General features: G+C 55.2%; 1 protein-coding gene across 2 annotated transcripts in view; it reads left to right on the top strand.

The window, feature by feature from the left end:
- Positions 1 to 13,799, top strand: part of RAB11FIP4 (RAB11 family interacting protein 4) — a 110,250-nt gene that overhangs the window by 83,624 nt on the left and 12,827 nt on the right. The gene's annotated exons all lie outside the window — the stretch shown is intronic.

Below are 13,799 nucleotides of genomic sequence, written 5' to 3' on the forward strand. Positions count from 1 at the left end.
CTTGCAGTGGTGGGAGGGTTATGTGAGGGGACACTCATTATGATGTGGTTCAACGGAACGAGGTTGGCCCCCAGGCCGACCTGGGCTCCGATGCCCGATTTACCGCACACGAGCTGTGTGTCCTTGGGCAAGTAGAGCAACCTCTCTGAGCCTCACGTTCTTTCTCTGTCAGATGCCGATCCTGGCTCCACAGTTGTCATGATTGTGCATAAGGCTGTCTTTCTCTTGCTGGGTCTCATCTAAGGTCTCACTGCCCCGTTCCAACTGGACTAGGAGGGAAAGTGAGGGCAGAGAGCGGGTTACTGGCCTTCCCAAGGTAGCAGAGGGAGAGGGGTATTATTTATCGGGGCTTCTTGACTCAGTTTCTAATCCTTGAACATCATCTTTTCCTTCCTTCTTTTCCCTCCTCCTCCCGCTTTGCCTGAGTTTTCATTTTCACATGTGTTTCCTTTTAGCAGTTCTCCTTCCAATCTCTCTCCTCTCCCTTTCTGTAAAATCTCCCTGCATGCAGCCTCTTTGAAGCTCCCCATGGAGGGGAAGGGGAGGGAGCTCTGCCTTGTGGCCAGGGTGGCACAGGCCCCAGGAGCCTCTGCCGGCAGTCATCCGTGGTCTAGTGTGCTGTGGTCCTGGTGCCACCCGCCTTGCTGCCTCCTGTGCCCGTGGCCTCCACGGCCCGCCCCAAGAGGCCGTTCCAGCGCTGCGTGTTGGACACTGCCATCACCGAGAGTAGTCCGTCTTTTCCGTACCCTTTTTGCTGCATTAAAATCAGACCCGTTCACATCCCAGCCCTGCTGGCTCTGTGACCTTTTGCAGGTTACTTAACCTCTCTGAGCCTGAGTTTCCCCATCTGAATGGTGGTTGATGCACAAAAGTACCTGGTACGTGCTAGGTGCTTAATAGATGTATTCTTTCCTGGTCCTCCTCAAATGGTTAAGACCACTTTATGTTTCTTTAGGGCTCTGGGAGACAGACGGGGAGCTTGGGGCAGGGAACTGCAGGGGTGAAGGCACAGGGACCTGTGTGAGCAGGATGCATCGGGCAGCATGGCTAGCCTCGGGGAGGGAATGGAGTGAGCAGTCAGGACCTCTGCACCTTTGGGGAATGAGGTTGACGCGGTGGGCTGCTCGCTCAGAGAGCAGTGGGCTGAGTGTGAGGCACTGGATGACAGCCATGTGGGGATATCCAGCTGATAGTGGGCCATCCTAAGCAGGGCCTCAGTGAGAGATGCTGGCTGAAGGGAGACTCTCAGAGCAGGAGGTGGTTTCAAACCTCATTCTTGTCAGAAAGTCCCTCTGTCTCTCCCCCTCTTGAGATCCTGATGAAAGCCGGTAGCCCAACTCCCTCAGTTTTGTGCATGGAGGCCAGGTTCCCAGCCCCCTCCTTGATGAGGTGCTATTTGGGCTCTGGCACAAGGTGGACCTCTGTCCTTTGTGTGTGGCAAGGGCTATGATGAATTCACTAGCCCCGAGGGAAACCGGGCTGGGGGGGCACAACTTTGCTCACAGAGCGCCTGTATCAGCTGGTGTGGTGGCCCCTTTGGGGCCCTCCAGGAAGCAAGGCCACCACACAGCTCCTTACTGGGGACAGGGGCAACCAGTGGGTCAGTTGTGCCAAGGCTGGGATGGGAAAATTTCCCCTCTGGGTAATCCCTCTCTCCTTAAAGTGGTATATAAGGGCTGGGGAGGTGAGGATAAGGCCACCTCACCCAGTGTCCCAGGGAGAGAGTCATGGGAGCAGAGAAGGGGCTCATGGGGCTTGTGCCTAGAGATGCCTGTAGGGCTCTAGTTGCTCGGTTCTGGGCTGGGGGAGGTGTGCATGGAGGGGAAGGATTGGCCCCCCCGGATACAGTGACTTTCTGCCTGGGGCTTGTTTAGGGACAGGTCTTTGTGGCATGGGGAGAAATTGTGTTTCAGGCATAAGGAGCCAAAGCATGGGGGTGGTGATCATGTCAGACAAGAGCTTGGGGTACAAGGGGAGGGATCATGTCCTGAGGCTGAGACCAGCTGACCAGCTGAACGGGGCTATGTGTGCTGGGCTGAGACGGCCTGGTTTTGCGGCCACTGGAAAGCTAGCTCATGGGCTCTTTGACAGGGACCTTAATGGACAGTCCGTAGCCTTGTACCCACCCTGGGCACCTCCTGCCCTCTGAGCCCCAAGCCATGGCTCGTGGTCAGACTCAGAGCTCTCACCTGTTCTGCCTCGGGACAGCCTGGGAAGGGACCCAAGCTGGCTCCGCCTCCCCGGCCCGTGGCCCGCAAACTGCGCTCTGGCCAGCGATGCTCTAGTGAGCCCGGGTGTGAGACAGCAGCCCCGGGGACACCTGGCCCCAGGAGCTAGACCTGGCAGAGGCAGGAGGACAGAAGGGAGCACCTGACCAGAGCCTGCTGGCAGCACTGCTGGGGCTCTGGGATGATGGGAAATGTCTAGAGGTTATAAAAGTAGAGGCAGGGGGGCTGTGGGCCGTGGCCTGCCTGATCCCAGTCTGTCTGCCCTGGAAGCTCTGGCCATTGGCTGTGGGTGAACACTGGTGCACTCTGCTTGGCCTTCCCAACCTGAGGGGTTCCGTGCAGAGAGGGGGTGAGGTAGGTACCTGCCCCAGCTCCAGATGGTCGGTTAGCTCTGTTCAGGTGTGCTTTCCTTGAAGCAGATCGTGGCCTCGTTTGAGGGTGCCCTGTGAAGGAATACTGCTCGGCCCACCTGGCGGAGCTGGCCTGGGCCCCTGCCGGCCCCACCCAAGCTCCTCTCTATGCCCTCCTTAGCATGAGGGTGAAACATGGAGCCCCCAAAGCGAGCCCCACAAACTCTTGACTGTGTGAGTAATTAAGCCCTCACTTCAAACAGCCACATCTTTAAAAGCTGTAATTTGTAGCCCAAAATAGCTGCCTGTTCAAAGAGCCTGGAGAGCCCTTGATGTGTGCCCCTTTCAACTTGCAGCCTGTTAATTCGCCTTTGACATTTGAGTTGCCCGACACCTGGCTTTGGTTTTCGGAGCAGCAGATCCCGTGGCCGGATGGGAACTGCCGCGTCCCAACGTGTACTTGGGAAATCCTTTTTGGAGAATTTAGACAGGGTGATTGATGTCCGGGGGTTCCTGCTTCGGGTTTATGTGGCTCTACCTTGTTGTGTGACAGCAGGGCCGTAGAGAAAAATCGCAGCATAACTTCAGGGGAAGGTAGATTCAACTCCGTGGACATCGGGTCCTTACCTGTAAGGAGGAGATGGTACTTATGTGCAGGGATTTTGGGGGAAGAAAATGAGGCCACCTTGGTAGAGCACAGAACAGATGCTGGCCACTTGGTGGGTCTTCCCGTGTGTCCCCTTCCCCCAGTTGGCCTCTGATGTAGACCGGTCTTATGGATTCGGGTAGGTGCATGGGGGCCGGGCCTCGGCTCACAGGAAACACCTCCCTTGACCTGCAGCTTCTCCATCAGCTGACATGCCTGGAATTCTTGGGGCTGGCTGCTGGGCTTGGTTTCCAGATGTGGAAGCAATTTGAGTTCTGTTTTCCTAATCCCCAACAGTTTGCCTCTCAGGTCCACGTTCTCACTTGAAAATCAAGATTGTTGGCTCTGTTTGGGGGCTGGGGTTAGGCTAGATGGCCTCTTTGGATCCTTTTTGCTCAGGAGGTAGGTTCACTGAGGCACTCCGATCTGGGACCCAGGGCTTTGTTAGGACAGCCACACCCTGTCAAGGGCTTGTTCCCCACGGGAGCAGAAGTTCACCCTGGGGCCACCTCCCCTGTGGTTTTTCTTTGGAGATGGGTCGCTTAGCCAGATTCAGCTGCAGCATCTGCCTGACCCTGGACAGCCAGCCGTGAAGCGGGGAGGCGGGCTCCAGTCCTGGCCGTGTCTGAGGAAGGCTGGTGTCCCAGCCGAGCAAGGTGCCCACGTGTCCCAGGAGTGGCGAGGGCCCTCCTTCCCAAACTGACCACAGTGCAGGGAAGAAATCTGCTCTGGATTCCAAGTAACCAGAAATACTATCTGGCATGGAGAAACTGGTAATATATTGTTCAATTACTGAGTGCTCCTGGCCACAGAGGTGGCCTGCCCTGGGTCAGAATGTGGCTCCAGGGCTGTGAATGGGCATGGGTCTGTGGTTCCAGGCCTAACTGCTGATCTCTCCTCTTGTAAACCATTCACTTTTTAGGTAAAATAACTTTTACGTTTGTATTATAACTACACTAAATACAGTTCTGGGCAAACAAATTGCCTTTGCAGTTTTAAACGTCTCTGGCTGAACTCCATGTACACTTTCCTTTAAAATTAAAATATAATACCTATACTACTGAGGTAACACGAGAAATGAAAATAGTTTACTTAGATTTATATATATAGTGTTTATGAAACATCATCCTGATAATTACAGATCCACCAAGCTTCAGCTTCAGCAAAAGATAGTCTCTTTAGAAATCTCAGTATCTCAAAGTGATCACGACAGAGAAGGCAACATTTCTTTTGAGGAGAGACAAAAACAAACCAACCCCCAGTCTCTTGACGAGATTCTGGAGATCCAGTAGTTCTCTTTGGAGGTTGAATTGAATTGACCGAGGAGGAATTCGCCTTTATTATCAGGGTGGGGAGGTGGGGGCCAAGTCCAGGTGGGGCCGAGGGTCTCCATACAGGCTTCCGAGTGGGGAAAGGAAAGGGTAAGTACCACAGGCCGGCTGCCTTGAACAACTGAGATGAATTTTTTCCCAATTCTGGAGGCTAACCTTGAAGATCGAGGTGTCAGCAGGGTTGGTTTCTTCTGAGGCCTCTCTCCTTGGCTTGCAGATGGCTGGCTTCTCCCTGTGTCTTCACATGGTGTGTGTGTGTCCCCTAATCTCCTTCTCCTCATAAGGATGCCAGGCGATTGAATTAGGGCCCACCATGATGCCCTCGTTTTAATGTAATTGCTTCTTTAAAGACCCTCTCTCTCTGGGCGCCTGGGTGGCTCAGTTGGTTAAGCGACTGCCTTCGGCACAGGTCATGATCCTGGAGTCCCGGGATCGAGTCCCGCATCGGGCTCCCTGCTCGGCAGGGAGTCTGCTTCTCCCTCTGACCCTCCCCCCTCTCATGCTCTCCGTCTCTCATTCTCTCTCTCTCAAATAAATAAATAAAATCTCTTTAAAAAAAAATAAATAAATAAAAAATAAAAAAAATAAAGACCCTATCTCCAAAAACAGTCACACTCTAAGGTACTGGGATTGGGACTTCAACATATGAATTTGGGGGGTGACGGGACACAGTTCAGCCCATAACAGAAAGTTCTCTGGAGCCATCCTCCAAGGGGAGGAGGAAGAGGAGTGTGAGCCGAGCCTGGCATCTAGGGAGAGCCCTGAGTGGAGGGTATGGGAGGCAGTTCTGCCTGCAGGCAGAGGCCCACTCTTGATGATGGGCCCTTTGGGGTGTCTCTTGGCCAAGGGCTACCTTTGGAAGAGGTTCCAGTGTTCTGACTCATGGTTCACCTTCTAGAGCCTGAGCCACCATTTCTGCCTGATCTGACCATTCAGAACCTAGACTGCTCCCCATTCAGCTTGTGGGGTTTTGACCCCTGGGGTTGTGTTGGCCCACCAGGCTCCCTGTTTCTGCTGACTCTGTCTCTGGGGTGTAGCATTCTTTAAGGATGGCTTCACTTTTGCATATTCTTTTTAAATGGAGCTAAGCTTGTCAGAGATTGTACACTTTTCCTTAACCAGTTCAGCAAGTTTGGGGTGACTATCTTTCATGTTTTACGTATGTATCTTTCTGCTAACATACTGAAAAAAATAAGACCTGTAAGAAACGATTATTGGAAGCCACTGAGGGTGGGGCCACCAAGCCTGCGTCGCTCCCCAAGGTTTTGCCTGAAGCACCCCATCCCAGCCCCCATGGTTCCAGAGCCCACCATCCAGCCCCTCCAGTGGCCGGGACTCCATCAGCCACACAAGAGGACCCCCACAGTGTTTCACGTGGAGCCCAAGCCAGCCCCTGCAACCAGGACAGACCATCATGGAGCTGGTTGGGGGGATGGGGGAAGAGGGAAGACCTCCCCAGGAAGGATTTGCACACCCCGGTTGCCCTCCAGTGCTGTGACCATATTGGCTTTATCTCTCCATGTAACTTTCCCTAAACCGTTTGAAAGAAAGTTAGACAAGACGTTAAAACTAAGGGTATTTCTTCTTCATAACTATTAGCCAGCATAATTAGCAAGCATAATCCCCTAATATCACCCAATATCTAGTCCATACTCTAGCTTCCATTTTGATCCCAATAGGTCTTGCTAGCTCGGTGGTGGTTTGCTTATTTGTTTGAGCTGGGATCTAATCAAGATTAACGTTTAACTTTTCTGTCTCTTGATTAGTCTAAAACAGCGGTTCTCACAGTGTGGTCCTGGGACCATCAGCATCACCCACGAACTTGTTAGAAACGCACATTTTAAAGATTTTATTGATTTATTTGAGAGCGAGAGAGCCAGAGAGCGAGCAGGAGCAGAGGGGAGGGGTAGAGGCAGAAGCAGACTCCCCACTAAGGGAGCCCGAGGATGTGGGGTTCCATCCCAGAACCCTGAGCCGAAGGCAGACGCTTAACCGACTGAGCCACCCGAGCACCCCTAGCAGGAGTTAGATGTTAAGGCTTCATTAGAATTGAGTAGGGGAGGCTGTGTCCTTCATCTTGTGCCCAGTCAGGAGGCCAGTGTCTGTTCCCGATTAGGGATGCTAGGTTTGATCACTGTATTAAAGTGACAATAGCTATTTTCTCCATGGTCGAGATATTGGGCGCTAGAGGGTGTTTGGAGGGTGTTGGGTGGTTCTTTGGTACTGTGCCAGCATCCGGTTCCTCATCAACCTTTGATCCAACGGTTTTACTCTACAGTTGGGGACAGCATGTGATTTGCGTCAGGTCTCGTTTGCGTGGTTCATGCCTTCTGTCTCCCTTCTAATTCTTTTGTTTGCCTGCCCCATCAGTTACCAAGAGAGATGAACTAAAATCTTCACCTTTGTTCATTTGTTTATTTGAAAGTAAGCTCTGCGCCCAACGTGGGGCTTGAACTCCTGACCCTGAGATCAAGAGTCACATGCTCTACCCACTGAGCCAGCAGGGTGCCCCGTCATCCTTTTACTTTTATTTTTGGCCTGTGTCCTAATGTTTACACTGTGTCGCTTGTAAATGGCACGTAGTAGTTGTTTTTATCTAGTCAGACGGTGTTTGTTTATTAACAGTATGGTTTATTCCATTTTCATTTACTGCATTGTTACTGTGGTTGAGTTATGATCTTTGGTCTTCTTTTCTGTATCCTTTTGGATGACTTAAGCATTTTTTATTCCTTTCTTTTTCTCCGTTTTCAGTAATACATTTTTAATTTTTAACTGCTGACTTTTGAAATGCTTCAACACGTTCTTGGAGTGGAAGCAGCGCAATGGGGAAAGGGGGCTTGGAGGGTCTCCCAGTGGAGCGCATGACCCCACTGTGACGGGTGTTTCCAGTGGGGTCCTGGGTCTGGCCCACAGCCTAACAGCCTTGAAAACCAGATCTTGTTGGCCCTTCCCTCACCCCTTGGGGAGCTGGGTGCCACCCATGCCCACAGATTGTCTCTGGAGGGACACGCGGAGCCAGAGCACCAGCTGACTGAGAAGTGTGCTCGGGCAGTGAGCTTGGCAGTGAGCTTGGGCAGCCCGCTTCTCCCCGGCGGCCACAGGCTCCTGGAAGCTTGCTGTGATCACAAGCGTGGTGGGTGAACTTGGACACAGGGGAGCTGGTTAGAAGGTCCGAGTGGCCATTGGATGATCTCTGGCCCTGGTGCCAGCTACGTCGGACCCCACAGCCTTTGGGGCAGGCCGGCCATGCGGGGCAGGCAGGCCAGACCAGACCCCTCTGGCCAGTGCCTGGGTGGACGCTGTCAGGGCTGCTGTAGACTCTCCCTGTCAGCCCCTTCCTGGGGAAATATTAGATCCCTTACGACTCAGTCCCCCTGCTCCGCCACCCTGTAATTTGCTTACCCCTGGTCTTAGGTTAGCTGCCAGGGGGCTGTCGGATACCCTCATTTCTGAGTTTTTCTGGGAGAGGCATCCTGCCCTCTCTTTCTCCTGCACGCCTGTGACACTTCCTTGAGCAGCTGCGTCTGTTGAGGGAGGGGAAGTGTGAGACTGGGGAGAGAGACCAGGCAAGAGTTGTGCTTAAGCGCAGGGAAAAGAAGGACCTATGGGCTTCCACACCCCTCGCACCATGGGGGCGTGTGCAGGGCCTCCTTATCCGAGTGCCTTTGCTCTATGCAAATGGCCTGGGAGCTCTTGAGAAACTCGAGCCTTACTTTCTCTTTCTCTTCTCTTCAGTACCAGCCTGAGGTTCCACAGCCAGTGGGGGCCAGATCTGGGACCAAACCCTGTCTGCCTGAGAGCCTCAGTTCTCCCATCTGTAAAACTGGGTGACTTAGGACTTCGTCCAGGGGCCAGGGAAGGAAGTACACAACAGAGGGGTGGTTCCTGGCCACTCTCTGATCTGGCCCCTGGGGACGGGAACATGGCAGTCTGTCCTGTCTTCTTGACACTGGCCTCCCCCACCAGCGTGGGACGCTTGGGCTTTCATCTGACCGTTTGCAGTCAGTCCACAAGGCTGGCCAAGACAGGCGAAAAATGAACTCTAATGGCTTGGTGACCTGGTGCTCCTCAGTTTGCCGTTGACCTTGTTGGGGAAGAGCCGGGGGCCTTGTATCTGAGCCAAGGTTACTTCTGTTCCGAAGTCAGGGCTTCGGAAACTTACCTCCCCCTTTATTCCCACCCTCGCCCCTTGACCGGCATCTGAGCCACCCTTTGTTGAGCCAGAACCTTATCAGCCACTGATGAGCATGGACCTCCTGCCTGCAGAGCAAGGCCTGGCTTCGGGGCAGGGGTTGGCAGCCACAAACAGGCGGCGGGCACAGCCCGGATTGCTTACTAATCTCTGCCGCTGCTGTGCGTGGCTGGGTGGCTGAGCCGCAGGGGCGGGAAGGGGATCCCAGCTCAGGTGAGCCGATCCCTGCTCTCTGGACCTGGGGGCGTTGACATCCACAAGTTAGCTCCTTAGTCTGCTACCAAGGGGGAGACCCAGGGAGACTGCGCACACGCCTGTCACACTTCCTGGGCAGGGGCATGGCTGGGATTGTGACGAGGGATTTCATCCCCAGCCCCCCTCCCCCCGAAACCTGCTCAGTGTCACCCAGACAGCATCCTGGCTTCTCCCCTGCACCAGGCTTGGTTTGTGTCCACCACCTCCCCGCTCCCCTCTCACTACCTTCCCTGCAGTGGGGTTCCACATGTGCCCGCGGGTGCCTGGCTGCGAGGGGGAGCTGGGATGTGCCCAGTCGGGCTATTTTTACCCAGCCCTGTCCTCACTGGGCTGTTCTTTGGCTCTGAGTTACCGCCTGGGAAGCGAAGCCGCTGCCAGGGCTGGGGGTGGGTGAGCCGGAGCCTCTGAGCCTCCTGGACCCCCTTGCCCAGGCAGCGTCTCATCCTAACACTTACTAAAGTGTGTAATTAACGTTTAGAGATCCCTTGTAGAAGGGATCCCTTGTAGAAGGCTGTAGAAGACAGCCCTGGTGGGGAGAAAGGAGGCACCCGCACCTCTGTAACTTGCAAACTTCAGGCTTCCGGAAGCTTGAACCCAGCCGACCTCCACCTGGTGTGTCACTGGGGGTCAACGGGATAGGGTCCCAGGGGGTGGGGTGGGATGGAGTTGGATAGAGGCCATTAGGCCTGGAGACACCCCTGGTTGTCTTCTCTCAACACCCTGAAGACCATAATAGCTCAGATTTATTGGTCCTTTTCTGTGTGTGCTTAGCACGTGTACTAACTCGTTTCCTGATGACCGTTAACTCCCTTCTGTGGATGGGGAAACTGAGGCACGGAAAAGTTCAGTAAACCTAAGGTTGCAGAGCTGAGGGGTGGAGCTGGGGTTTGAACCCAGTGGGTCCACCTCCAGAGCTTGCTCCCAACACTGCTCTGCCCCCCTCTCCTCTCTGCCGTGTTCCCAGCATCCGTGAGGTATGAGGCACTGTTCTACGTAGGTTCTCTACGGCAGTCTTGCCAGCTGGGTGTTTCCAGCTCTGTTTGTAGCTGAGGTTCAGAGACTGAACACCTCCTCCGGGATTGCACGGCGGCCAGTGAGCATACCAGCCGGGCACCTAGGCCTCGGGGTTGCCGCAGTTGGGCTCTTCCCAGCCCCCCATTCTGCGGCACAGTTTGCTGTCACAGGCACTTGCCGCTCACCTGCCATGTGCCCCTTGCGGTGCTGATGCTGGGGGTTCGGACGCAGACGTCCCCATGGTGACCCCCCGGAGGGCCTGCCTTCTCGCGGGGAATGTAGGAGTGGGGTCCCTTGGAGTCCGTGCCCTAGCTGCCATGAAAATGGAGTAGTGGTGTGTGTGACTTGGAGGTGGCATCCCACTAGGGCCAAGTGGGGGGTGGGGAGAACCAGATGAAGTCCTGGTGTCTGGGCCCTGCCGCCCCCGCCCCCGGCCCCGGGAGTGTGGACAGCAGGGCGTTGTTGGCCCCTCTGAGGCTGGGATGCCCTGTCCCACCATGGGAATTTTTTTTACCAGCTGTTGAATTCAGCCTGTGCCAACTTCCTACAGAGGAAGGGGTGACTTTGGGGCCCACTGGCCGGCAAATGCTGCGCTTACTGGAGAGGGGCTTCCACAGGCAGCCTGTGCGCCTCTGGGTTCCCACTTCTCACCAGGGCCAGCTGCATCCAGTCCCAGCTGGAGACAGGGTGGGGAGGTGGAGGGGGACACTGGGGATGCAGACCTGCCCTGCCAGAGCAGCTGGATAGGGCCTGTTTTCCCAGCCGCAGGCCACCGGTCTCCGGTTTCTGATAATTCCCCAGGCCTAGCTTCTTGAGGAAGGCATACTTCCTAGTCTCCAAGCCAGTGAGCAGTGGCCTTCTAGCACCTTCCAGCAACTACCCGTGCCTTGCCTCCCTTCCTGAGGTGTTTGGGATCAGAGCAGGCTGTGCCCCCTTCCAGCAGCACCCCTCCCAGGCCCGGGGCTACACCAAGCCCTTCCCCAGACGGCCCAGAGGAATGGGAGCAGGGTCAGGACATTCCCGAGGGAGGAGCAGGGGTGACAGAGCCACTTTTGTCCGGGACAAATGCCAAACCACTACTGTCCGTCTGGACCAACCAGGGTATCTGGTTACTTTTCTTATAGCTGTCTTTATATTGTTTGAATTTAGAGGAAAACTGCTAGAAATGGTTTTGAAGTCCTAAAAATTTTAACTTGCCTTGGGCAAACAACAGTGGGTCAAATGAAAACGTGTTAATGTGGGGAGGCAGCTGATTTTAAGAGAAAAAGCTGGTATGTTGACAGTGTGCGTGTGTGTATGTATGTGTGTGTGTACGTGTGTGTATGTATGTGTGTGGCGAGGGGGCTCTGAGGGGCCCTGACTTGGCATGTCAAGAGCCTGGCTTCTGTAGCAGGGAAGTTCCAGGGCAGACCCCGCCTACTCTGAGCCTCATCTTCCCCATGTGTCAGACGAAGACTCTGAATCCTTTATCCCTGCCCTGTACTTGTCCTGGGGCTCTCCTGGGGCTGCTGTCAGAGCCGGATGGGGCTATGTATGCACACCGCGTGCTCTGTCAACTGTGAAGGGCCAGGCAGATGTGGATTCTGCTCAGTCAGGGGATAAAATTATGCCTGAGGAAGTGGTGGTCTTGTTGGGAGAGAGTGACCCCCGTGGGGGCATCTGACCCTGCTACCGCCCCAGCTATGGCCGAGACAGGCCACTCTTTTCTCTTGGCCCAGCTGTTGGGAGTGGGTATGTTGCTCCAGGACATCCGGTGAGAGGGGCTGTGGTCCCCACCCGCATATGGTGAGTTGGGGGTCTCTGGGCAGAGTGCCCGGCAAAAACGGGGCCTCTACATCTCCGTGTCCACTGTGACAAACATGGATTAGCCACCCGCAGGCCAGGCCGGACACCCGAGGAGCATGGCTGCTGGTCTCTACTTGGTGCTCTGCCTGCTACCTGGGAGCGTGGTGGGCAGCGGCCTCCCCGGGACCCTTGCTGACCGTGCTTTGAGGAGAGTGTAGGCGCTGGTGGCTCACAGTCCAGTCCTCCCCTGCCACCAACTCCCATGGGGCCCCAGGCAAGTCCCCCCCCAACGAGGGGAGAAAGGAGACCCAACTTATGGGGCTCTGAAGACCGGAAGTGGCCAAGGACTCCTGGAAGCCCCAAGGCAGGCCTTCCTCGCAAGCGCTAACCTCCCCCCGCCCTCGTGGCTGAGAAGGCAGAAAGCTCACAGGTAAAGGGACAGAGCCCAGGCGCCTCCCCTCCGTGGGCCATCTCCCCGCTGCCTGGCTTCTCTTCCCGGGGCCGCGCACTCACGCAGGTGCTCCCTGCCGCGGCGGGCGGTGGGCAGCATGGGCTGGAGTGCCCGGGCTCCACACTTATTAATGTGCTCCTTGGATGGGCACTCTCCTTGTCACCATGAGACGGAAAAACGCATGAAGTGTGGGTCGCAGCCCTGATAAATGGAACCAAGCTGGTGGTGGCCAGAGGTAGGTGGCCGTCTGCCTGCTGGCTGGAAGACTTCTGGAGCTCTGGCAGGCTACTCTCTGAGTTCCTGAATACCCTCGTTCGTGAACTGGGGCTAAGAAGCCCTGTTCTGAAGAGTTGTCATAAGCCCACTGAAGATTCTGTGTTAACTCTCTTGTTCTGTCTCCGGACCTTGGTGACTGCTCAGTAAATGTCGGTTTCTCCTGGGATGCAGCTTCGGGCTTGCTGATGTGGGGACCTTACTTAGGGTCCAAGATCCGATGAGGCTGGGAGCCGTGTGGGATTGGACGAGTGACATCAAGGTGGAAAGGGCTGTGTGAACACTAGGGGTGGTTTTAATTAAACAGCCCCTCGGCCTCCCCAGTCAGGGGGCCCTGGCTGCCTGATGCTGACTTTATTAGTCCATGCGATGCTCAGCCCGAGTCAGGGCACAGGCAGGAGCCAAGCTCATTATTTGCCATCTATACTTAGGCCAGGAAGTCTTGGTGGGGAGAGACTGCCAGGAGGGCTGCCTGCCCCCTACCAGCAGCGGGAGACTGCGCCCTTCTCGCTGGGCCCAGCCAAGCCTGTTTTTGACCACCTTCCTTGCCTGTGCCTGATCCTGTTCTTGTCTGAGGTGCCTAGAGGCCCTGCCCAGCCTTTGTTCTGTTACCCATCTTGCAGTCCTGGGGCTGCAGGGAGCGCCTCTCACAGAGGGTTCTGCCCGCCCTCATGGGGGAGCACACCCAAGAACCTTGGGAGTAGCTTGATGTCTCAGAGGGGAGCAGGTGGAAGCAGGGCGTCCTTGGAGGTGGCAGCCCCAAGAAATGGTTTGTAGAGAGCTGCCTCTCAGACTGGGTACACTCCGAATAAAGCCAGAGCTCTTGACATGCAAGATGATTTTAGCAAAAGGTTCCAGCAAGTATTTGTCTCGCGCTGCTGACCTTGTGCTGGGCCGTGTGCTGGGCACTGGGGACCAACCCCAAGCTCAGAATCGAAGGACCCGTGTTCTCGCTCCCCAGCATGGCTGGGGTGGGCCATGGCAGACTGCCCCTCCCAGGCTAGAGCCACATCTTGTGGCCAGAATTTATTCATTGAGGTCCTCCCGAGTGACATAGTGATCCTATATAAGATCCCATTGTCATTCTCAATTTACCGTGGAGAGAACTGTGGTTCACAGAGGTCAGTTGACATGGCCGGAATCATGGGGGGCAGATTCCATGCTGCGTCCATCTGCTAGATTGGGGTCGCTGTTCTTGGGGGCCATTCATTACAGCTGTGCCCTTAACTCTGTCACAAAGCTGCTTGTGCAGACTGTGATGGGGACCCTGATGA

Source organism: Neomonachus schauinslandi, chromosome 15 (genome assembly GCF_002201575.2).
Source record: "Neomonachus schauinslandi chromosome 15, ASM220157v2, whole genome shotgun sequence".
NCBI classification, from domain to species: Eukaryota; Metazoa; Chordata; class Mammalia; order Carnivora; family Phocidae; genus Neomonachus; species Neomonachus schauinslandi.